The sequence below is a fragment of the Castor canadensis genome, chromosome 8, assembly GCF_047511655.1.
Source record: "Castor canadensis chromosome 8, mCasCan1.hap1v2, whole genome shotgun sequence".
NCBI lineage: Eukaryota > Metazoa > Chordata > Mammalia > Rodentia > Castoridae > Castor > Castor canadensis.
This window is the reverse complement of record NC_133393.1, coordinates 116,587,117-116,612,516: the sequence shown is the minus strand read 5'-3', so window position 1 is coordinate 116,612,516 and position 25,400 is coordinate 116,587,117. Positions and strand designations below refer to the sequence as shown.

The 25,400-nt window shown below is 37.6% G+C and overlaps 1 long non-coding RNA gene across 1 annotated transcript; it reads right to left on the bottom strand.

The window, feature by feature from the left end:
• Window positions 1-6,179: 6,179 nt before the first annotated feature.
• On the bottom strand, window positions 6,180-25,356 carry LOC141425803 (uncharacterized). The gene is made up of 3 exons (XR_012450909.1): window positions 25,256-25,356; window positions 7,629-7,728; window positions 6,180-6,437 (listed from the first exon to the last, which is right to left on the bottom strand). It is a non-coding gene; the product is annotated as an uncharacterized lncRNA (long non-coding RNA).
• Window positions 25,357-25,400: the final 44 nt, after the last annotated feature.

Below are 25,400 nucleotides of genomic sequence, written 5' to 3'. Positions count from 1 at the left end.
GCTGTTATTTTGATGGGTTTACCTTTGTATGTTACTTGTTTTTTCTCTCTTACAGCCTTCAATATTCTTTCCTTAGTTTCTGAACTTGTTGTTTTAATGATGATATGTTGTGGAGTAGTTCTATTTTGATCTGGTCTGTTTGGTGTCCTGGAGGCCTCTTGCATTTGTATGGGAATATCTTTCTCTAGATTTGGGAAATTTTCCGTTATTATTTTGTTGAATATATTACGCATTCCCTTCGCTTGCACCTCTTCTCCTTCTTCGATGCCCATGATTCTCAAGTTTGGTCTTTTGATGGAGTCAGTGAGTTCTTGCATTTTCTTTTCACAGGTCTTGAGTTGTTTAATTAATAGTTCTTCAGTTTTTCCTTTAATTACCATTTCATCTTCAAGTTCTGAGATTCTGTCTTCTGTTTGTTCTATTCTGCTGGATTGGCCTTCCGTTTTGTTTTGCAGTTCTGTTTCGTTCTTTTTTCTGAGGTTTTCCATATCCTGGCTGTTTTCTTCTTTATTGTTGTCTATTTTTGTCCTGAGTTCATTTATCCATTTATTCATTGTGTTCTCTCTTTCACTTTGGTGTTTATACAGTGCTTCTATGGTTTCCTTTATTTCTTCTTTTGCTTTTTCAAATTCTCTATTTTTATTGTCTTGGAATTTCTTGAGTTTCTCCTGTACATTTTGGTTGACCCTATCCAGTATCATCTCTATAAAATTCTCATTGAATACTTGTAGTATGTCTTCTTTTAAATTATTCTTGTGGGCTTCATTGGGTCCTTTGGCATAGTTTATCTTCATTTTGTTGGAGTCTGGATCTGAGTTTCTGTTCTCTTCATTCCCCTCTGGTTCCTGTACTAATTTTTTGCTGTGGGGAAACTGGTTTCCTTGTTTTTTCTGTCTTCCTGTCATTGTCCTTGGTGTTGTTACTGTCCCTGTACTGTGTGTAATTAAGTATTTTCTAGCTTGTAATAATAACAATGGTAATATTGAGAATGGAAGAGTGAGCTGAGATGGAAAGCAATAAGTTAAAGAAAAGGGGAAAACAAATATACAGACAAGAGGGAGAAAGCAGAACAAGGTGTCAGACAAGAGAGTTTCAAAGGTATAAACAGGGAGTGTTAGTGTACTAATCGACAGTAAGCTGAACAGACAATAGAGAGACAGAGAGAGGATTGAAAATCAAAGATAAAAAAAATAAAAAATAAGTATATGAAAGTAATATCTATATACAAAAATGAATTAAAATAAAATGGAAAATAGAAAATTAAAAAAAAAAAAAACAAAAAACCAAAAAACTTCCAAGTTTATATGCAATGCAATTTCAGTCTTAATAATTTGGATGTCCGTCTCAATCTCCAGTCCTGGAGTTGGTGCCTCAGATGTTGTTCTGTAGTTGTCTCATCAAAGGGGATGCATAAAGTAGAACAAAACTACACTCACACACACACAGAAGGAAAAAAAAAAAAAAGCCCCACCAAGTGTCCCCAGTTCAAATGCAATACAGTTTCAGTAAGTTTTTCGGCTTGCAGGTGTAATTCGGTTGTTCTCTCATCAAAGGTAGGGAGAAAAAGAAAAAAAAGCGTCTGGAGGCAGTTCTGAGAGTGGTATCTGCAACTGTGGCTTGGCTGCCTGCTGCTCTCAGCCTGTAGCTGGCTGCGTTATTTATGCAGATCTCTGAGGTGAGCTAGCACTCACCTGGTCCCACAGGCTTTGTTTGCTCAGAGTTCTCCTGTGCGGGGACCTCTGCCACAGGCTTTCCCCTTTCCAAGCACTGGGAAAGGTGCCACTGCCCCGCGTTGTCAGGCCTGCGTGTTTATTTACAGTTCACGTGGGAATTGGGTCTTCCCTCCTCTCACAAGCGTCCCCACTCCTGGTTGCTGGGCGCGCACCCCGCTCCCACCAGAGTCTCTCCGGCCCGCCTGGCTTGTTTATTTACAGTCCCGGAAGGATTCCCTTCCCCCAGTCTTCAGCGCTCAGGGCGCCCCACCCTCTTTCCAGCGTGTCTTAACTGTTCTTATTGCTTAGTACTCAGTTTCTCTTTTTTTTTCCCCGGGTGGAGGTCAGTCTGTCCAGGGGGCTATGCTGCTCTGGCCCAGGCTTGTCTGTGGGGCTACCGTGGTACCGCGAAGCTCACCTGGTCCGCGTCTTCCCAAGCTGTATGGGCGCCAGTGACTGGCGGCCCCGGGGGCCCTCCTCGGTTCTCCGTTTAACGTGAAATGGAGATTCTCTGCGCCGGCTGGAGATGTGGAGGAGTCAAAGTTATGCCTTTTCTCAGTGATTATGCCTGCAAAGTGTGTCTCCAGCGTCTCTCCAAGATTTCACTATAGGAGGGTCGCTTTCTGCTTCCTACCTCTAGCCGCCATCTTGGAATCAGAGAATAGTTTTCTGATAATCATTAGATTGTCCAGAGTAAAGGTAGGATTATTCTTTATCAGCCTTTAAAAGTTAGATGCAGCCATGTGACTTTGCAAATGATATGTAGGTGGAAGTTATTTATATCATCTCTGTGACAATGCTTTAAGAATCAGAATGTGGGGTCAAGTGTAGTGGCACATGCTTGTAAATCCCAGCACTTGCGAGGCTAAAGTGGGAGAATCGTAAGTTCATGGCCAGCCTGTACTAAATAGTGAGACTCTGTCTCAAAACACAACAAGAGCAAAAGTATCAGAACATAATTTCCCATATTTCCTTCCTTTTGTATCAGTCACTAAACAATATTCTGTATGTCTGACATTCTGAAATCCTATATCCCAGAGTAAGGAAATCCCAAGCTAATTCTCAGTAGTATATGCAAGAAATAAGTATTTAATGAAACACTGAGACTCTGAGCTCATTCTCACAGCAAAATCGTGTCTAATCTGACAGATGCAATGTGATTAGATTTTCTGTGTGGTCAGGGAAAAGAGTAAGTTCTGCACTGAACAGCACAGGGTGAAATGGAGTCAGCCCATGAGGACAAGAGACAGATGGATCCTAGGTCGTACTTAGGGTATATGTATCTGTATTTGTTAAATCTTCACATTCTTTTTGAGCTACAATTTTTCAGTTTTCATAGTATTGTTATGCTAACCTTATAAAGTGAGTATAGAGAAATTATATGCTTTTCCTGTGCTTTAGAATGGTGAAACAATCAAAGGAATTATGTTCTTCTTAAGTATTAGGGTTTTTTTAATTTAATACCTGGTTTATTTTTAAAACTTCCTTATGTTTATGCTGACTTTTGTCCAAAGGTAAAAAAACTATTATTCGATCATTTTATTTTTTATTCAAACAAGTTTTATTTTCATGTTTTAGGTAATTATTCTGTCATTTGGGTATTTTTCATACCCCTGTTACTCTCTCTTAGACAATGGTAAGAGGAATAAAAAATAAAAGCATAAAAGATTTTTTAAGTAAAATAAAAACAGTACTAACAATATTCTTGAACCTGTGGGCTGTTTCCTACTTTTCTCTGTGTAGTCTGTTTCTCTACGCTTTTTGTGGGAAATTTTTTGATGCTGCGGGGTGGTAAAAGAATTTGCCAAGACAAACAAGAAGGAGAAGAAAGAAGTTTATTAGGACACAGAGAAGCAGCAGGCAGCTGAGCACAAGGGAGTGCTGCTGCTGTGCTGATATTAGAGTTGGGGTAGGTTTTTTTATGTAAAGTAAAGCAAAAGCAAACCAAAGGTGCGCCCTCTGGTGGAAGGGTGGAGTGCTGCACTGAGATTCCAAGCCCTCACATTGCAGACATGGGTGTGATCAGTCCTGGAAAAACTGGGCTATGCGTCATTAACTCCTAGAGACTGGGCTAAGTGTCATCAACTCCTCCACATAGGGTGGGACAAGTTATGGGCCTTGGATGGTCAACTGGGGCTGTTATTTTCTGTAGGCTCTGGAGACCACAGGTCAGCAAGACTGCTGTACGTCACAAGTCATTCTGTTAGTGTCAGTTTAGGATGTGATTCCTTATCAACCTCCAAGTCATGGTTCTCAGCCATCAGGTTTCCTAACTCCCTGCTTAATCCTCATCACTTCAGCTGTCCTGTCACGTTCCACACTATTCCCAATGCTCTTTTTCACTTAGGAAAATAGTCTTTCCTTTGTTACTCTGACTATTCTCATTCACTGCTAGCTAGCTGCTAATCTGCCATCTTACCCTGGAAGTCATCTCCTTATGTGTAATTTTAATTAACCTATAAAACCATTTGGGTCAGAAGTATTTCACTTGCAAGTGAAAAATACCTAAATAAAATTAGTATTAGCAAAAAAATTTTTGACTGGCTGAGTATGGTATTACATGCCTGTAATCCCAGCTACTTGAGAGGCTGAAGCAGAGGTTCATCATTTGAATTCAACCTGAGTAAAATTAGTGAGGCTCTATCATAAAAACAAAATACAAACAAAATGGCTGTGAGTGTGGCCCAAGTGGTAGAATATTGCCTATCCTAGCATGCATGAGATCCTGGGTTCAATCACCAGTACCAAAAAATAAAAACAAAAACTAAAAAATTATTGTCTCACATGCAGGAAGGACAGAAATGGCACTAGGAACTCAGACAATGTTGTTGGAATTCTTCTCATTTTTTTTTATTTTTCTATGTCCATATCTGAGTTCTTTGTTTCCCACCTGTCTCAGTCTCTATCTCTTGGTCAGAGTTTTTGACTGTGTCTATCTGTCTCTTTGTTACCATACCCCTGAGTGTGCTCTCTGTCTCTCTAAAATCCTGTCTCTCTCTCTTTCTCTCTCCCATTGCAGATGGGCTCAATTTCTAACAGTACTCAGTTCTAGGATTCCAAGATCTCCATTCAGAAAATACAGAAGAGAACTTTTACCACAGATAGAATATATAATTGCTAAAGGACTTTGGTTAACTTTATTTGGGTCATATGTCCCACCTTGAATCAATATATACAGGCATATATGTGCATATGGTCAAACACATGTTTAATTCCAAAGTCCAAGAGTCAGTGTAGTGTGAATTTCTGCTATCACAGTGTGATAGAATTGGAGTGGGGCATAATTCATCCCCAAAGGATGGAGTGTTAATGATGAGAGAGAGAGAGAGAGAGAGAGAGAGAGAGAGAGAGAGAGAGAGATTCCTAGGTAAATAAAGATGATAGATAATACTAAAAAAATTGGCTTAGCTCTGAAAAGGATAAATCTTTGGAATCTTTACAATTCCCCTAGTGGTCATTGGTCTATTCAGGTTTTCCTCACTCTGCTTGAGTCAACTTTGATAATTTATCATTTTTTGAAAGCTATTTCATCTAGATTTTCAATTTTATTGGCCAAAAGTTGAACTTGGTTTTCTTAATCATGTCCATAAAAATGAAAGCCAACAGCATAATGCTGAAGGACATTCTGTTAAGGCAGTTCCCTGGAGAACTAAAACAAAAATATTTCAGGCTGCACTTCTCTTTCAGTTTAGCTTAATCCAGGAATAAAATTGAATATGTCTAGAGAAAGGATGGACTGAATATCCTTTAGGCATGTATCCATACATATTACTCTTTACAACTGAGTTTTTGATAGGTTCTGGGCAGCAGAGCTTTCTAGGTTATACTGTCTGATAGCAAATTGGAGTATTTTTTTTTACAATGCTCAATTTCATGTTTCATTGGTCAGTCTAAATGCAGAAAGTCAGTATTTTCCTGTGAAAGTCAAGACAACTAAATAGGACATGTGCCTGAGAAAAGACCACACCAAGACCATACTAAGGCATTTCTTAGAATAGGTATACATGATTAGAGCCAAGCCTTTCTCAAAACAACTGAACAGTAGAAAACACAAGACAATGAGGGGCAGGATGACAAACAACATTCTGAGACAGTGCAGAAGTTGCTGATGCACACCCAGCAGAAGGTATGTATACATCAAGTGGAAAAGTAAAACATCATTCAAGTTCCATTGAGAACGTGGCCACTGAAATGGGCACTGTGACATGAGGATGATTTTGATGGGCAGAAAGGTAGGGAGAGGGGCAAGAGAACCAAATGTCTTGTGAAAGATGGTTCTTTAGTTTAAGGAAGACTAGAGGAACAAAGCAAATGTTGGGTGGAAAGAAGATCCAAACTATTGTCCAGCCACCACGAGATAAGGAAATCCAGGCTAAATACTGAATGATGTGGAAAGTAGTCCTGATAGGTAAAAAGGCCTTACATGTTGCATCTCCTGTTGAGCTACTACTTGAAGTCAGTATCACAAATGATCCCAGATATAATCTCAGGAAGCAAAGGAAACGTGCAACTTCACCCAGCCTGAATCCAAACCAATATTGAGAAATAATAGACTGTTCTGGGTTGAAGCCACTAAGCTTGGGTGTGGCTTGCTCTCTTGTGTATATGCTCAGGTCTAGAACAGCTTGTCCAGTCTTGTGCTGCTTGCATTGCACAGTGAGTAATGCGGTGGTCAGTATTCTGAATCTTATCCATCCATCGTAAAGGAACCATGATCTTTTTCTTCTGTGGGAAGGAAGTACAAAAAGATGTGAGTATTGAAGAATAAAAGTAAATCCAATCCAGACTTGTTAATTATATTGTGACTATTAACAATTTATTTCATGTGTGCTTTCTATTTCTTCATATTATAAAACATTTCTATTTATTATGATTTTAACAATGCTTTGAATTACTATTTAGATACTCTAAACTGAAGGCAATACATTTTTCCCACTAAGATGCCCTTGAGTAATGGTCATTTATATGAGTGTCAAACTCACATGATTTAGAGGCTCAAGCCTACTACACTAGGTATGAAGTCCTCTTGAGTCCATTCTTCAGTACTGCCCAGTTGAAAGTAATGATTTTTGTAAGTATTTATGATAATTTAGAGTACAATTCAAATATCATGGAAAGTTTGTTGAACAGTTTGTCCCTCCATTCAACTTACCTAGAAAACTAGAACACAAAATCCTGTTTTTCGCTTCTGTCATTCCCTTCTGTATAAGCTGTTCTGCCTTCTCTTTCACTGCTAAGTACTTTGAGCTTTAATAGCCACTCTAATTCTCTATCAAAAAGTAGAATCAATAGTTCTTTCAATTGGCCTCACAATCTTTTATATGTAATTGTATGATGGGGTGCTATTTCATTAAATTTCTTTGTCTCTCCCCTATGAGGATTATGAGTTCAGGTAGGGAAGATCCAGTTATTTGTTTTTATACTCTTCCACTTCTAGTATCAATGTACAGAAAATAACAAGTACTTGGTAACTTTTGGTGGAATTGGAATTAAATGTGAAAGCTACAAATGTTATCTATTTAGCAAAAGGTAAACAAATTTAAGTGGAAGGAAATATTACATGATTACCTTGGCAAGGCCACTGAACTAATTATAAATTAATTTTAAAAGCAATAGTGGTAATAAAAGAAAAAACTGAAAAGCTAAACAGTTCAAATAACAATAGTAAAAAAATACATAAAAATGGTGCTTAACTGTAGAAATGGTTAATAATGCAGTGATAAATTGATGTTATCTTCTAACATCCCCTATTCTTTCTAGAACCTGAAACCTAGTTTAGAATTTAACCCTAAAAGCAATTATCTGTTTTTTTAAGTCAGTGTTTTATCTAAGACAGTGGCATTTCCTTTTCATTACTAGTTTCAAGGCAAGGTCTTGAATAGTATGAGAATGAAGAAAGGAAAAAAATGAACTTACAAGTCTTTACTACTTTTTTATCCTTTTGGAAATAGAACATATCAACATTTACAAAATTTCGACCAGAATCTTTTGGACAATTTAGAAGCCATTGCATCCACTGAAAGAAAAACAGACAGCAACAAAAAAGAGCAATTTCAGGAAGGGAATAACTCTAGCAGTAATTTTGAAGGCCCCCCCTCCCCAATTTAACACCCAAATTCATAGCTATATACTTAGTTATGCACTATCCACTTGTGGTGCAGAATACCAGTATAAACTAAGTCAAGAAGCTCTGACCTGGACTTTTGCCATCCCCATTTTATTAGCAACTTCACTGAGGCATAATGTACATATGATAAACTACACTTATTTAAAATATACTATTAAAATATTCTGACAATTTGTAATGACCACAACTTGTAACCAGTATTGCAAAAAAAAAAAAATAGACCATTTCTTCACCTGAAATATTCATTGTGTTTCTTTACAATCAATGTTACCTCATTTCTGGCTGTAGGAAACTTATCTGCTTTTGGTTCCCATATGCTAGCTTTGTACTTTTTAGAATTTCAAGTAAATGGAATTACACAGTACATGCTCTTCTGACTGGCTTCATGGCTGCACATAAAATTGTTGAGATCCTACCATCTTGTGCATTCCTCTCTCTGCATTAATGAGAAATAGTTAATTATATTCCTATACCATCACTTGTTCATTCATTCATTTGCTGATGGACATTGGGCTGCTGCCAGATTGTCCCTATTATGAATAAGGTTATTATGAGCTCTTAAAATTTGTGTGGACATATACTTTCATTTATCTCAGGTGAATACCTATGTGTGCGCTCACAACATAACATGCTAAACTTTACACAAAACTGCAAACAGTTTTCCAAAGTGTGTCTACCATTTTGCTGTTTCTCTAGTGATTTAAGAGAGTTAAGATGCTCCATACTTTTGGTAATAGATAGTAGTATTTGATATTACTACTATTACTATTATTTTGGTAATAGCAGTATTTGATATTACTAGTATTTTCATTTTTCAGGGCATTCTGGTGGTTGTGTAATGGTATAATACTATAGTTTTAGTTTGCATTTTCCTGATGACTGATACTGAGCATCTTTTCACATGCTAAATGACCACTTATGTGTCCTTTTTTTTTTGAAAAGGATTTGTTTGAATCATTTTCTTGTTCATCATTTACTGTCTGCCTTATTTTCAAAATGTGAGAGATTTTTATGTATTCTAGATGTGAGTACATTTTTCATTTTTTTCAGAGAACAAATATTTTAATTTTGGTAGTTTAGTTTATTCTGTTTGTATTATTTGTACTTGTTTCTTCTAGAATTTTTATTAGTTTGGCTTTTACATTTAGTACTATGATCCATTTCAAGAAAATTTTTTTGTGTGGTGTAAGCCAAGAGCTGAGATTTCATTTTATTCCATGTGGATATCCAACTATTCCAGTACTATTTGTTGAAAATATTATCATTTGACCCACTGACTTATTTTGAACTTTTGTCAAAAATCAGATAACTGTGTATGTTTATATAGTCTATTTCTGGACTCTATTTAATCCATTGATCTATATGTCTACTCTTTTTCTTCTGTGTGTGTGGTACCAGAGTTTGAACTCCGGGCCTACACTTGAGCCACTCCACCAGGCCTTTTTGTGTTAGGTATTTTCGAGATAGGGTCTCATTGAACTATTTGCCCAGGCTGACTTCGAACTGTGATCCTCCTGAGTTGCTAGGATTACAGGCATGAGCCACCAGCACCTAGCTATATGTCTATTCTTACGGAAATTTTATCTGGAGTTGTTACTTTATGGCATCTTGAAGCTAGATAGTGTATACTCTCAACTCAGTTCTTAATTTTCAAAATCATATTGGTTATTCTAGGCCCTCTGAACTTCCATATAAATTGGACAATAAATTTTTCCAAGATCTACAAAAGAAGGTTATGGAAATTTTTACTAAGGTAACCAAATGTTGAATCTATAAATATATATCTCCATTTATTTACATCTTTAATTTTCCTCACCAATGTTTGGTACTGCTCTATGTGCAAGCATTACATATATTTTGCTAAGTTAATTTTTAGGTATTTTACTTTATGATCTGTAATAGCATTTTTAACTTGATTTTCCAAGTGTTCATTGCTAGTCTAAAAAATGCAAAGAGTTTTGCATATTGAACTTGATTGGGCAATGTGGCTAAGTTTACTAATTAATTCTATTAGATTTTTTTACAGATTCATTAGGATTTTCATATACTTTCATATTTCAGCCAATAGAAAGTTTTACTTCTTCCTTTTGAATCTACATGCTTGCTGCTAGGAGCACATGGTCCCAGGCCCCATGGAGGTGAAATGGCTGAGGTAAAAAATGAAGAACATTTATTAGAAATGTTTTGGGAAACTGGATATACATAAGTAGAAAAATGAAACATGATCCCACTTCCCATCATATAAAAAAATAAACTCAAAATATAAAGATCTGAAACTATAAAACCACTAGAAGAAAACACAGAGGAAATACCTCAAGACATTGGTATAGACAAAAATCTTTTGGATAAGACTTCAAAAGGGCAATGAAAAAAGCAAAAATGGACAAATGTGATTATATCAAACTAAGAAGCTTCTGAACAGCAAAAGAAACAATGAACAGAGTGAAAAAACAACCTGCAAAACAAAAGAAAATATTTTCAAACTATTTATCCAACAAGAGACTCATGTCCAGAAGGAACTTGTTTTAGTCATCTGTCCCTTAACTATAACAAAATACCTGAAAATGTCAACTTGTAAATAGGAAAGGTTTATTTTGGCTGAAAGTTTTGGAGCTTTCAGTCCTTGGCCATTTGACCAGGTGCTTTTTGGTCATAGTGGGAGAATGTGGCAGGGCAAACCATTCCCCCAATGAGATGCAAAAGAGAGAGAGGGAAGATGCTGGGCGTCCTAATATTCCTTTTGACCCCCAGTGGCCTAACTTCTAAGTCATATACGAAAGCGATATCTGCACTCACAGGTTTATTGCAGCACTATTCACAATAGCCAAGATAGGGAATCAATCTCAGTGTCCATGATAGATGAACGGATGGAGAGAATGTGGTATATATTATTCAACCATAAAAAGGAATAAAATTCTGTTATTTATGGCAACATGGGATGGAACTGGAGGATATTATGTCAAATGAAACAAGTCAGGCACAGAAAGACAAATATCACATATTCTTACTCATTTTGGATGCTAAAACATATGATTTTATAGAAAAAGAAAGTAGAGTAGTAATTACTAGGGATTAGGAAGGGTAGGGGAAAGGGCGATAGAGATTGGGTAACAGGTACCAAAATACAGTTTGATGGGAGGAATTGGCTCTATTATCTTATACCTCAATAGATTAACTATAGACTACAATAATTTATGACATATTTCAAAACCAGAAAAAAGGAGTCCACAGTTTCCCAACACATAGAAATGATGAATGCTGGAGGAGATGGAAAAACTGATTACTGTAATTTGATCATTACATATTTATATACGAGTTGAATTATCATACTGTACCCTATAAATACATGCAAACATTATGTGTCAATTACAATTTTTAATTAAATCATTTCATACACCTATGAAGATGATAATATAGTTTTATCTTTTATTCTTTTAATATGATGAATTACATTAATTGATTATTGAATATTAACCCATCTTGCATTTCTCAGACAACTGCAGTATAGTTATGGGGTGTTATTTGTATAGTTCTAAATCTTACTTGCTAATATTTTTCAATAATTTTTCTATGTTCCTGATGGATATTAGGTCTTTCCTTTTGACATTGTTACTATCAGGGGGATACTGGCTTAAAAGTATTAAACTAACTTGAGAAGTGTTCTGGAAATTACATATGACTGCTAACATTCTTAAATTTTTGGTAGAATTCACTACCATTGAGATTAAACTTTTCTTTGTGAGAAGGCTTTTTTAGTTATAAATGCAAATTACTTAAAAGTATTGTTTTTTAAAGAGGTTCTCTTTTAGTCAGTTTTGATTATTTATAAATTTCACTTTTGTCCACTTTTAAGTTTGATAACATAATTATTGTTGTTTTATCTATTTTATCTGATGTACATGTATAAGAATTTCTCTGGGATATAAATGTATGTGTGATAATTAAGGTTTTGTTTATTTCTCCATTACATTTTGTTTTCTTTTACATAAATTTCTGGTCTTATATTTGTATTTTATTTTCTTTGACCATCCTTGGGTTTTTTATTTTTTCTAACTAGGTCTTGCCTGTTGATTTTCAATATTCCTTCCTTTGCTAAAAAATTGCCTTTAAATACATTTCTTGCCCATTCTTAAACTTTTGATCTTTAGTATTTTTATCATGAAATTCTAACTGTATTTTAACCTATATTAGCATTCCTTTTTCAGAGTTACTTAGAAATTTATATTTCAAATTTTTGAAATATATGGGATTTTTATGGATTTTATACCTAGAGAGTATTGTAGACAGAAAACATGAGATACATGATACTCTTTGAAGTTTATTAAGGGTTGCTTTATGGCCTAGCACATGATAAGGTTTGTCTGTTTTAATGTTCCTTATTTTCTTGAAAAGAATATGGATTCTTTAGCCATCAAGTATATGGTTTTACAAACATCTGTTGTCTCAAGTTTGTTCAGTCTGTGATTGAAGACTTCTGTATATAGTCATAAAGTTTTTGGTCTACATGGCCATCAATTATGAGAGATGTGTTGAAATTTTTCATTTGAATATTGAATCTATCCACTTTTACAATTATATCAATTTTCCATACATATTTTGAGGCTTTTTGCATTTTATACTGTATTTTATTAAGTTCTGAAAATTTAGAATTATTAGAAATTTCTGTTAAATAGTTTATTTTTATATTGTGACTTTATCTTTAGTAGAACTTTTTTGCCTTCAAATCTATTTTAACCAATATTAACATGGAAATCCCAACTTCCTTTAGATATTTTATGAAGGTGCTCTTCCACTTGAGCCATGATCCCAGGCCTTTCTTTTGATTTTTTAAACTCTTTTTTATTCCTTTACTTTCAATCTTCTTTAGTCCTTATTGTTTCAGGTGTATCTTTTTTTTTCAGTAGAGTTTGTATTTTTATATCAATTCCTTTAGCTGTTGAGTTCAGCTGGTTTATGGATATTGTCTCCTTGACTTGTTTCTATCATCTTGTTTGCACTTTATTATGTGTACTTTTCACGTTTATTTTTTCAATTAAATTGTTGATTTGCTTTCTTTCAAGTTTTATGTCAAATATATATAACACATATTTTCCATTTTAATCATTTCTAAGTGTGCAATTCAATGGCATTAATTATCTACACATTATTATGCAAACAATACATATAAGTATATATATATATATATATATACTCATATATGTGTACATATATTTCTCAAACTTTTCATCATGCTAAACAGGAATTCTATAATGATTAAACAGTAATTCTCTCTCCCCTCTCCCACCCCCACTCCTAGCAACTTCTAATCTACTTTTTGAATCTCTGAATTTGCCTGTTTTATATTTCACATAACTAAAATCACACCATCTTTGCCCTTCCATGTCTACTTTATTTCATGTAACATAAAGTCTTCAAGGTTCATCAGTGTTATAACATGTATCATTTCTTTTTATGACTGAATCACATTCCATTGTCTATACATGTCAATTTTATTTATCCATTCATCCATTGATGGACACTTGGGTTGTTTCTTCCTTTAGGTTAATCTGAATAATGAGCATGGGTATACAAATATCATTTGGCATTTCCTAGAAGTAGAATTGTTTGTGCTTTAGTCCTTTGACTTTTTCTTCTACCTACTGGAACACTGCTACTCTAAACAAGAATCTCATTTCAGTACCCTGAACTCTTCCCCAGTGTTTGTGTTCACTTGGTCAGTGTTCAGTCCCTGAGTCTGAGTACATGGCACTGGGGACACAACACTGCAAAAGAATGAGTCTGGGAGCTTATGCATAGGCAGAAGGGCAGAAATGACAAAGTACACAATGTGCCAAGTGGTAGAAGCTTTTCTAGAGAAAGATAAAAATAGAAAACGTAGACAGTGGATGCTGGAGCCAGGAGCAGTTGCGTGATCAGGAAGACTTCACCAAGGTAATGCTTCACAAGAACTTGTGGCAGAGACCAAACTGTCCACAAAATCTCATGCTAAAAGCTGGCCTCTGAGCCAGGAACTACATTTCCCAATCCCTCTTACATCTGGACAAAGCCACATAAGTAATTCTCACCATTGGAATTTGAACAGTTGTGCTTTGTCTTACTTCTGGTCTGGGGTTAAGATTTTATCTGTTAGAATGACTATCCTCAAGAACTCAAACAACAACAAACGTTGGTGAAGATGTGGGGGAGAAGGAATCCTCATACACTGTTGGTGGGAATTAAATTAGTATAATCACTGTGGAGAAGAGTATGGAGGCTCCTCAAAAAACTAAAAACAGAACTGCCATATACCTGAAGGAATGTAAGTCAGGTTACAATAAAAACATCTGCACACCCATGTTTATTGCAGCATTATTCACAATAGCTAAGCTATGGAAACAGCCAAGATGCCCCATTACTGTTGAACGGATTAAGAAAATATGGCATTTATACACAATGGACTTTTATTCAACCATAAAGAAGAATGAAATTTTGTCATTTGCAGGTAAATGAATGGAACTGGAGAACATCATCTTAAGCAAAGTTAGACAGGTTCAGAAAGACAAAGTTCCCATGTTTTCTCCCAATGTTTCCACAGATCCCATACAAGTATAAGCACTATCATATACACATATAAATACGTACAGAATGTATTTCCAAAAGTTGGACTGTTAGAGGAAACTAAGGAAGGTTAAAATGAAGAAAATAATGATAGGGTGAGTAATAATGAAGTATATCACATCTGTATAAAAACTAAAAAATATTCATTAAACTGTTTCGGTTAAGCTGAGGTTTGCAAGGGATCATGATAACTCTATTCTGTTTCCACCAACCAGACAGCTTCAAGGAGCATCAAATTATTCACATTAAATTAACAGAGAGAAGTACAGGGGAAAGCAAATATAAGGAAGCAAATAGAGCAGACCTGGGGACTATGTCTAGGAAAGAACTTTGGATATGGTCACCAGCAGATGGAACTGATTAGGAATTAAGGGAATGTTTCCTAAGAAACCAAGAAAGTGGCAATCTGGGTCTTAAAAAGCCTCTGACTATAAAATGCCTTCCAGGACCACAAACGTCCACCAGGAGGAAGCAGACTATGGAGGTTGTGCCAGCTCCAGGGAGGTCACATTCCTAGTGTCCACCTCAGAAATTGCCAGGACAAATGCTGCACAAAAAAGAATATCCCAGAGGGCAGAGCCCTCTTCCACCTCAAGGGCAGGGAGTCTTCATAGTGCCTGCCCAGTTGGATGCCTCATTGCTATGGCTCAGTCAGTACTATAGGGCTCCTATCCTTCCGCCTTCCAAATGATGGGTTTTGGGGGTTTTTCTACTTGTCATGTTCTTGCTCTATATTTCTTCTATGATGTTACTGGGCATGGAGAGGTGGGCAGACAATTTGTCTCTTAACTCAGAGATCTCTGAACCAAAGGAACACATTAGCCAGAGTTCCTGAACTTTGTCCTGCAAATGGTACTTGGATAGAGCTTTGGTTTGTCTCTTTTAGGCAAGGAGCCACACAGATATTTGGTGGCCAGGGGATAGTCTATGCCAGAAATGGCTAGCTGCCCAAGAACTCTTGCTCCCACCTATAGTGTTCATTTCTTGCTGCAGAGTCCGTGACTATAATCACCACTCCCCTTCAATCCAGTGTGGTCATAAGTTTTATCGAGAGGGTAAGAAGAATGATGTAGCCTTTGTCCACTGTCTTCTCCTTCTATCACCAGAAACAGAGGACTTGAAGACCTGTCTGAGGGCATTGCAGGACACCAAAATAGAAGGAGCCTGGGTCATAGAATCACTAAATACAGGGAAACTACCTGCCATCCAGGAATACTATTGTCACACTACATGAGTGAAAGATAATCTTCTATTATATTTAGCTAATGAAATTTTGAGGGGTTTTGGTATAGAAACTAATATGCTCCCAAAAGAAGAGAGATTCATAGCTCTCTGGAAGAAGTGTTCCAGCAGAGGGATGGAACTAAATGCATGTTCCATGGACAGAAGTATAACCAAGGATTTGCAAGAAGCTGAGTGTAGCTGAATAAAATAAATGGGGAGGGGAATTGAAGGTGTTAAGACCAGGCAGCAAAAAGAAGTCAAGTCCTTAAGACCTTGTAGGCCATGGTAAGGACTTGGCTTTTATCTTGAATGAATGAGAAGAGTCCACGGAATGTGTGGAGCAGAAGGAAAAGTTGATCTGACATTTTAATTGGATCACTGTAGCTGTTGCTGAGAAAAAACTTACAGAGGGATAACAAACAGGAAGATCAATTTTGAGAATAGACAGATGAAGGGGGCTTGGAATCAGGTGGTAAGCCATATTTGGACTCTGGATACATTTTTTTTTTCTTTTTTGCAGTATGGGAGTTTGAACTCAGGGTTTCACACTTGCAAGATAGTTGCTCTAGCACTTGAGCCATGCCCCAGCTCTTTTCTCTCTGATTATTTTTGAGATAATAGTCTCACTTTTGGCTCCCATGAGCCTAGACCACAAACCTCCTATTTAGGCTTCCTGCTATCACTGGAATTACAGACTTGTACCACCACACCCAGCTTTTCTCCATTGAGGTGGGGGATCTCACAAACTTTTTTGCCCATGCTAGCCTGGAATTGTGATCTGCTTGATCTCAGCCTCCCACATAGCTTAGGGTAACAGGCACACACCACTGCGCCCAGCTAGTGGTTGAAATGGGGGTCTCATGAACTATTTGTCTGGGATGGCCTAGAACCCCAATCCTATAATCTCAGCCTCTCCAGTAACTAGGATTTTTTACAGGTGCGACCTACTGACACATGGCACTGGATGCATCTTTATGGTAGCACCAAAGACTTCTTGTCTGAAATTCAAGCATAAATGATATTTAGGCTCCTGGCTGACTCAAATCAGAGAGCAATATATGCATTGCGAGCAGAAATTGGCTCCCAGCAGCTCATAAAGTGCTTGGTATTTTCTGTAGTGAAAAGGGTTTTGCCCACGCATAATATACTACTGTTTCATAATAATTAATGAGTAATAATTATTAATGTGTAAACAATAAATTAAAGTAACTGTAGGTTTTAAGAATGCTTTCTGAGTTACCTAGTCCATAAATACATTTCATTGAGATTTAATGCTATTAATATATATTCATATGAGAGCGGCATTGACCTGAGAGAAAAGATTGTTTGGGGGTTTTTCAAACAGTTCTCTGTGATTATTCTCAAACAAATAAATAATTAGGCTACATGTGTCAGTCAGGGTTCTCCAGAAAGTAGAAGCATCGGGATGTGTATATACAAAGACATTGTCTTCAAGGGGTTGGCTCACATGATTCTGGAGGCTTGGCAAGTCTCTGATGGGAGTAACTGGCACACTAAAAACCAAGGACACAGTGGCAGTTGGAGTCCAGAGATGGTCTTCTGTGTTATCAAGAAGAGGTGATGCTGTAGAGGAAATCTGAAGGCTGTCTGTCAACAGAATTCTCTCTTCTGTGGAAAAGGCCGGCCACCCTTCTGCTCTATTCATGCCTTCAACTGATTGTCCTCCTTCCCCCACATTATGAAAAGCCATCTGCTGAGCCAGACATGGTGGGGTGTATTTGTAATTCCAGCACTTTGGAAGAAGTAGCAGGAAGATAGTGAGTTTGAGGTCAACCTGGACTAAATAACAAAACCCTGTCTACAAAGCAGGCTTAAATAAATAAATTAATTAAGGCAATCTGCTTTTACACAACATCCAATTGAAATGTAAATCTGATCCAACACACCACAGAAATATCCAGAATAATGTTTGATTAAATATCTGAGTATTGTGGTATAGACAAGTTGATATACCAGTTAACCATCAGTCCACCACTTTAAACAGAAAAATATCCACACGCCTAATTTACAGCCATGTAATTCAGTGAAACTTGCCTCTCGTCAGCTCAGACTGTAGAGAAGTTTCCTTCTCTTGCTGTCTAATTATATATTTGACAAAAGGATCATTAGACAATGATAAGAGCCCATTTATATTCTTACTATTGTGCAAACTTTAATTTGACTCTGTTTTTCTTTTTTAATTTTAGCCCTGTAGTTACAACATGTGTTATCTCACACTGGCAAAACTGTCTGCTCTCCTCTCTTTATAATACATTCTCAGTTAACCCTCAGGTGAATTGTAATGTTTAACTCCCTAAAAAGAGTCACTGAAAAAAGACAAACTGTTTATATAACTGTATTGTTCTTCAACTAGCAATTTTGTTTGATTTGCGTTGGCATTGCCTAAGGTGAAATCTTTTTGAAATTTTTCATTATTGAAAAACTCACAAGACTACAGAAAATTTTGGAAAAGAACAAAAACAAATTACTATAAAAGGGCATTTGAGTATTATGGCTGCAAACATCAATAAAATATTTAAACCACCAGAAAAGTAAAGGAACTAGTAAGATGGAAAAACAAATTCCTAGAGCAAATTTCAGTAAGCTTAAGAAAATAGTCAGAATGGTCACATGGGAACATTATCAAACACTAAGAAATCCAGTAAAACTGGATGATGAGAACAGAAAGAAATTTTCCTTGAATTGAAAGTTAGGCAGAATTTAACTTCATCAGAAAAAAAGCTAAGTAACTAAAATATAGAGGAATTATATAGACACACAAAGGATATTAGACCTATTTACTAAAGAGATGTAGGCCTGCAGAAGGAGAAATAAATGCAACAAAATATTAGCTACTAGAGAGATGCTGTGCTAGTAGGACACTGCTGGGGTTGGGGGAGGAAAGGGGACACCCAGGGGAAGGAACCATACCAGCACCAGTGCCAGTCCTAGCAGCAGATCCAGATCCAGCTGCAGCAGCAACTGCTGGCACCCCTGGAGAGGACACAGTGGCATCACAGTGCATCCCAGACCTTCCAAGGGGTGACAGCTTCATTAGCAGAGGGATCCATACTATCCTGAGATGGCTGATAACATGCATCCCCAGTGGAGGCAGAAAGAAGCCAACACATGCCTTGGAGGCCTCAGGTGTCAGGGTCAGAGAAGGTTGGACAGTCTTGTTAGTATGACTAGAGACTAAGAGAATTCCCTTAGAAGGAATTCTAGCCTCTTTGAGAAAGGCTACAAATTCCAGTATAGTTTCTAATTGATGACAGTTTGACTTAAATTTTAAGATTCTTACAATGGTGCAAAGATGATATGCATTCAGTAGAAAGTGTACTTTGAGTTTTGATTATTTTCCAGCTAGTGATACGTGGTCTGATTCCTTCTTGTGACACTGGGCAGCAGCAGGAGCCACAGCTCCCAGTCAGTCTCCTGATCATGAGGGGACACAGATAATACTGTACCATGGACTGTGTTACCAGTGTTTTGGGATACAAGTATTCAATAGGTCACATGAGATCTCCAACTTTTCTTTTTCTTTTCTTTCTTTTTTTTTTTTTTTGTGGTACTGAAGTTTGAATTCAGGGCTTTGTGCTTGCTACCACTTAAGTCATCCTCCTTTTTGCTTTATTTTTTGAGTAGGTCTCATGTTCTGCCTGAGACCAGTCTCAGACCATGATCCTTCTACCTATGCCTCCAGTGTAGCTCAGGTTACAGAACACACAACAATGCCTGGCTTATGGCTGAAATAGGGTCTCACTAACTTTTTGCCCAGGCTGGCCTCAAACTGCAATCCTCCTGATCTCCACCTTCCACATAGCTGGTATTACAGGCATCTACGATCATGCTTAGCCCTTCAACACTTTTTTTAATTAAATGGAATTTGTGTTACATGACTTTGCCCAACTATAAGCTAATGTAAGTGTTCTGAACATGTTAAAGGTAAGTTAGACTAAGCTATGGTGTTCAGTGAATTAGGTATGTTAAATGCATTTTCAGCTCATGGTAGGCTTGTCAGAATGTGACCCCATCGTGAGCAGAGAAATATCACTATGCTATACAAGGTGTTACAGAGAAAACAATGTTTTAAGGCTAGCCCTGTTTTTCCCCCAGGAATGGTTTGAGGAAAGACATTTTATTATGCTATAGGACTGATGATAGTTTCATGAGTCCTCTTTCCAGGAACAGTTCGAATTTAACACAGACTGCATGGAGACAACACCTTAACCTTTGTCCATTAACATTTCCCCCTGATTAGTTGGAATAACCTTGGCTATTGCATGGCCACTTGGTCTCAACACCCCACTAGTCTAGTTATTCCAACATAGAAAAGTCCTACACATAACAGGGGTGGCTCTGGGTTATGCAAAGGCATTATCTGTACTATTTCAACTTAGTTTTGACTGCCTAAGCCACAAACCTCAAATTTTCTCTACCTACTCACCCTAGACTCCTTTTACACAACACAATGAACATATTTTCACTTGGTCTTAGAAAGTATTAGAATAAATAAATGCTATTAAAATAATGTTATTTGGTAGGTATAAAAGGTTAAAATCAGCCATTTAATTCTAAACTGAGACAAACAGAGGTCAAAAAGGTTAGTCATTAGCTGATCCTTTTTTATTTTTGCAGTACTTGGGTTTGAACTCAGGACCTCGTGCTTATTAGGCAGGTACTTTACCACTTAAGCCATGCACCAGACCTTTTTCCTTTAGTTTTTGTTCAGATAAGTTCCCAGGGCTAGCCTCCAACCACAATCCTCCTACCTCTACTGAGCTGGGTTTATAGGCATGTGCCTCCACTCCTGACTGTGGTCTGATATTTTTTAACATTCTTTTCATTAAAATATATATACACATACATGGATATACATAATGAAATTTAATGAGTAGGAATGTGTTCAGTTTCACCAAACATAGAAATAAAAATATGATTCCAGAAATATTCTTACATGTCTCATACAAGTAATTAGGAGTAAGTAGGAAATAGTTTTAAGAGACAGCAACACGTTTTAAAAAGATATACTAACTGTCCTATAAATATTTAGAATAAAAATATGTAGGATTTTTCAGATGTCTTCCAAATTCTCCCTGACCCTTACAAAGAAAACCAAGGCCTACGTAGACAATACCTTTCTGTTCTATATCACCAGCAAGTTTATGGCCAAGTTTGATCTAGAATCTTTATCTCTCTGCTTCTCAAAGTTAATTCCTTCCTCTCTGGATAAGACCCTATGGATTCAGAGGAAGCCTGTGTTACCCGTTTTCTCCAGAATCTCAGTTCCAGGGCAACAGCTGGTCCGTTCTTGCTGTCTCACCACTCTAGTGCCTCCAAACACCACATTCAAGCTTGCAGCTTAAGTGCTGCACCAAAAAGGAATGCCCCGCCATCTGCTCCATTCCCACACCAGTCCCAGAAACACCAACTCAAAATGTATCCAGCCTGCTATGATCTAGAACGCTTGTATCAGCACAACCTCCTTCCCATCCTTGCCTTTAGCACACACATGGAAATACACACACATATACACACATGTGAACCAAGTACGGTATGTTTGCATTTAGTGAGAATAAAAGTCACATGACTATTAAAAAAACTGACCTTTCATTATGCCATCTTCATGTAATGGAGGAAGAGGACGAATCTAATCAAGGTACCTTATAAGCACATATGGAAATATCACAATCAAATCCCCCTATTCAGCTAAAATATGCTAATAAAAACATGAAGGAAAACAGAAAAAGAAAATTGACCTCGTTCCATAGTGCTAAGGATTATGAAGAGTCCACAGATGATAACAAATGAATTCCTCTGTCCCCTGTGGACACAAAATCACATACACCTCCCACAGCTGGACATCTGGTTATCATTTGAGATGAAAGCCATAACTGCTCGTTGGTATTATTTTCTTTTTATTGTTGCTAAGGTTATGAGCAGAAGACATTCATGGACTCATCCTCTTTTTCGCATTGCTTGTGGTCAGTCAAAATTAAATGCTCTGCCTTCTCTGACCTTGTTAACAGTTAAGAGAAGCAAATTCACCAGATTCTCTAACCAATGAATGGTTGAAGACAAAGACCATTTTATGTGTATCTTTTCATTTAATTTATTGTGCTGGGTGGGGGTACGTTGTGGCATTTATGAAAGTTCTTACAATATATCAAACATATCACACTTGAATTTACCCCCTCATTCCACAGCCCTCGTTTAAGAACTATTACATTGATCCACTCAAAGAAGCTTGAGAACTGACAGGATATAAAGCCAAGACTGCTGTTACCTGCCCAGGTGATAAATCCATTTCTTATTACCTTCTGCAAGTGAAGTTTTGAACACAGATGACACACAAAGATCACTTGATTTCCACTGCTTGCAGTAGTTAAAGAAAATATATGAGGAACCTGATACACTAACTGGACAAGCCAGACTGTCCTGCTCTACGTTGACTGAATTCTATTTCACTACAGTGTATTCTTTCTGTAAAGTGTGATCGATCTCTTGTTTCTGTAAATCTTGGGGTTTGGAAGCTCAAAACAGTAAAAGACTATTTGCAGGTTTGAGGAGTGGTAGAATATGTTGTTTGCAGAGGAATGTCAGATATTATCTGCATATTCTCCTGCTCACAGCCCTGTTACTCGCTCTTCTATTATACCTTCACCTTCACTCATCAAATTTGTAACCATGACTCTTTACAAAAACCAGAGACATAGCAAGACTTCTGAACTGACTCTAGAGGGTAGCACACCTACCTAACTCTTCCTGTTCTCATTGATGAGATCTGAGGTTCCATTTCTGAATCCACTGAATCAGAAGCATCCAAGGAAAGCATTGAAGAAACACACAACTAGCATGATGCAAAGGAACAGACATTAAGCATTTAAAAATACTTAGTAACTAAGTCAAATTCCAGGTCAAACAAATTGGAAATATCCAGGTGGGGGATTCAAGTATTAGAATTTTTAAAAAATCTCCCCAGGTGATTCTAAAACCTAGACAGTGGTGAAAACTGTAAGCTTAGCATGATAAATAGCCTGGGAACTGTTGCCATACAAGTAGTACCAGACTATTCCAAAGTCAATGACAGTTCAGGAAGAAATTATTGAGGTAGAACAGTAAAATACGTCAGTTGGAATGAATCCTGGAGGGGCAGTTTTAAAATATGTCCCCAAAGTCTTTGCTACTTTTCCCATTGTGAGGTGGAGTAATGTCCTCTCTCCTTGAGAGAGGGTGAACATTTGACTAATCTCATTCAAAAAAATATTGCAGATTTGATGCTCACTATGTCACAAGAGGCTACCCATTTTGTAGTAGGGACACTCATTTTGGATCTCTAGAGCTACCTGAAAGACGTCCAACTACCATGAACTACCAGGCTGCATGGAAAACCCAAACTTGGAGATGGTCCCAGCCTACTTCCCAGCCAACATCAGACATAAACTGAATATCCAAGGGATCCACAGATTGTTTTTGAATGCTGGGACTTACAAGCATTGATTTTAATAAATGTGTTGGAATAATGTCCCTAAATTTGTCCATCAAACATTCATTTTTCAGTCTTTCTCCAAATGTAAGATGATTCTTACTTTAACAATCAGTAAAATTACAAGTGTCTTAGTATTTCTTGACTGATAGAGAAGTACACTTGAAATAAAGTACTTTTACTCTGAAAAAGCTAAGAAAAGACCTATCACATAAAACTGTCTAACTTCAAAGAAACAACCACAAGCATTTTGAAACACCAGAGAAATAAATGGGCTTTGATACTTTGAATGTTGGTCTATAAGGCTGAATGGTGGCCCCCACCAAAAGTCATATCCATGTCATAAACTATGGAACTCATGAACACTATCTTATTTGAGGAAAAGAGTCTTTGCAAATATAATTAAAGATCATGAGATGAGATCATCCTGGTTTATCCATGTAAGACCTAAATCCGATGACAAATGTCCTTATAAGATACACATGGGAGAGATATAATAGACAAAAGAGGCAATGTGACCAAGCAGGCAGAGACTGCAGTGAGGCAGCTACATGTCAAGGACTACTGACAGCCACCAGAAGCTGGAAGAGTAAATGACAGATTCTTCTCTAGATTACCAAAGGTTGTGTGACCCTATCAGTATCTTGATTTTTCTTTTACAACTTATGGCCTCCAGAACAATGAAAGAAGTTTCTGTTTTTTCCAGCCAGATTGTGGTCATTTGTTTCAGCAGCCATAGGAAATTAATACAACTTGAAAATACTTCCTCATCTTAATTTTCTGCTCCCACGTAAGAGAAAAATTTAATAAATTCCAACTTTACTTTTTTTATTTCTCTATGTTTCTACCTACAAGATAGATTTCAGCTCAAATTGTTATTTCTATTATAGAAATGTCAATTTTTGCTATTATTGTTGCTTTTCTTCATGTCGAAATGTTGTGGATGCCTTTAATGTCATTCTAATGTATGGCCTGGTGGCGACTTTTAGGCTGTATTTACCAACAATCTAGGGTAAAAAAATGAAGGACTTGAGCATTCAGAATTCTGCTGATGGCTCATTATGCATATTTGAGATCTGAGGTGAAGACTGGAGCCTTGGTACAGAAAAGAAGATGAGAATGATAGATCTGCAGTAAAGTTATTGTAGGGAAATGTTTATAGACATTTAAAGAAGTCTCATTCAAATCCTGGTGGAAGGTCACCCTTCAAAATACCTGCCCAGTGCTTCTGGGATCTGTGGAAATGGTCAAAAATGAGGAAAGAAGACATGGGACCAAAAGCAATGTATCCTGGAAAGGGGGGAGGGGTGGGGAGAAGACATTAGGTAAAAATTAAGGAAGTCTGAATAATGACTTTAGTTAAGAATAACATACCAATTCTGGTTCACTAATTTTAACAAATCAAATGTCCTCTACTAATCCATTTGCAGTGGATGAAACTGGGTGCTGGATACGAGAACCCTTGGAGCTATCTTTACAATTTTCTCTATAAATCTAAAACCTGTCATAAACAACGACAAAGTCTAAGGGGAAAAACACAGCTCGCTCTATCTACACTCACACGTTAAATAAGAAACTAAAGTAGAAGGAAGTGAAACATTGAACACAAATCAGCAACGTTGAGGAAATTTTGTTTCGCAGAAAGCTAGTGCATACTGTAAAGAATGTTTGGATAAGTCCCGCCCCCAATTAACTGCGAGGTTCTAACACCAAGAGCCTTCCCAGATTAAAAGTAAAATAAAATGAAAAAAGGAAGAAGGGATTTGTTGCGCCCAGCCTGGTTTCCAGGGCTAACGGGCGCGCCATCTGCTCGCAGGCGCGGCGGTAACCACGGCTCACGTGTCACAGCGCGCTCGGTGCGGGAGCTTTGCCCCGGCAAGCCTGGGCGACCTGGCTTCCGCACAGGTTGCCGGAGGCGGGGGAGAGAGGGGGGGAAAGGTGGCGGCCACCGCATCCCCAGCGTGGGGATCGGTTTTCCAGACTCCATCTGCTTTCCCCTCCCGGGCTGTGCCGCCAGCCGCGGGGATGTGCGCGGGTCTTTTCTGCATAACAAAAGAGCCCGCCTGTTCCTCCTCCTCCTCCTCCTCCCGCCGCCCCGCGCCGCCCCACCTCGCTTTCCCGCGGCCCGCCGTCCGCGTCCCCAGCAGGAATTGGCTCCCCGGCCGAGGTTTCCAGGTACCCGGAAGGGGGAGGGGGCCGAGGCGGCAACAATTGGGCGGGTGCGGGCGAAACGCGCGGCTCAGAGCGCCAAGAC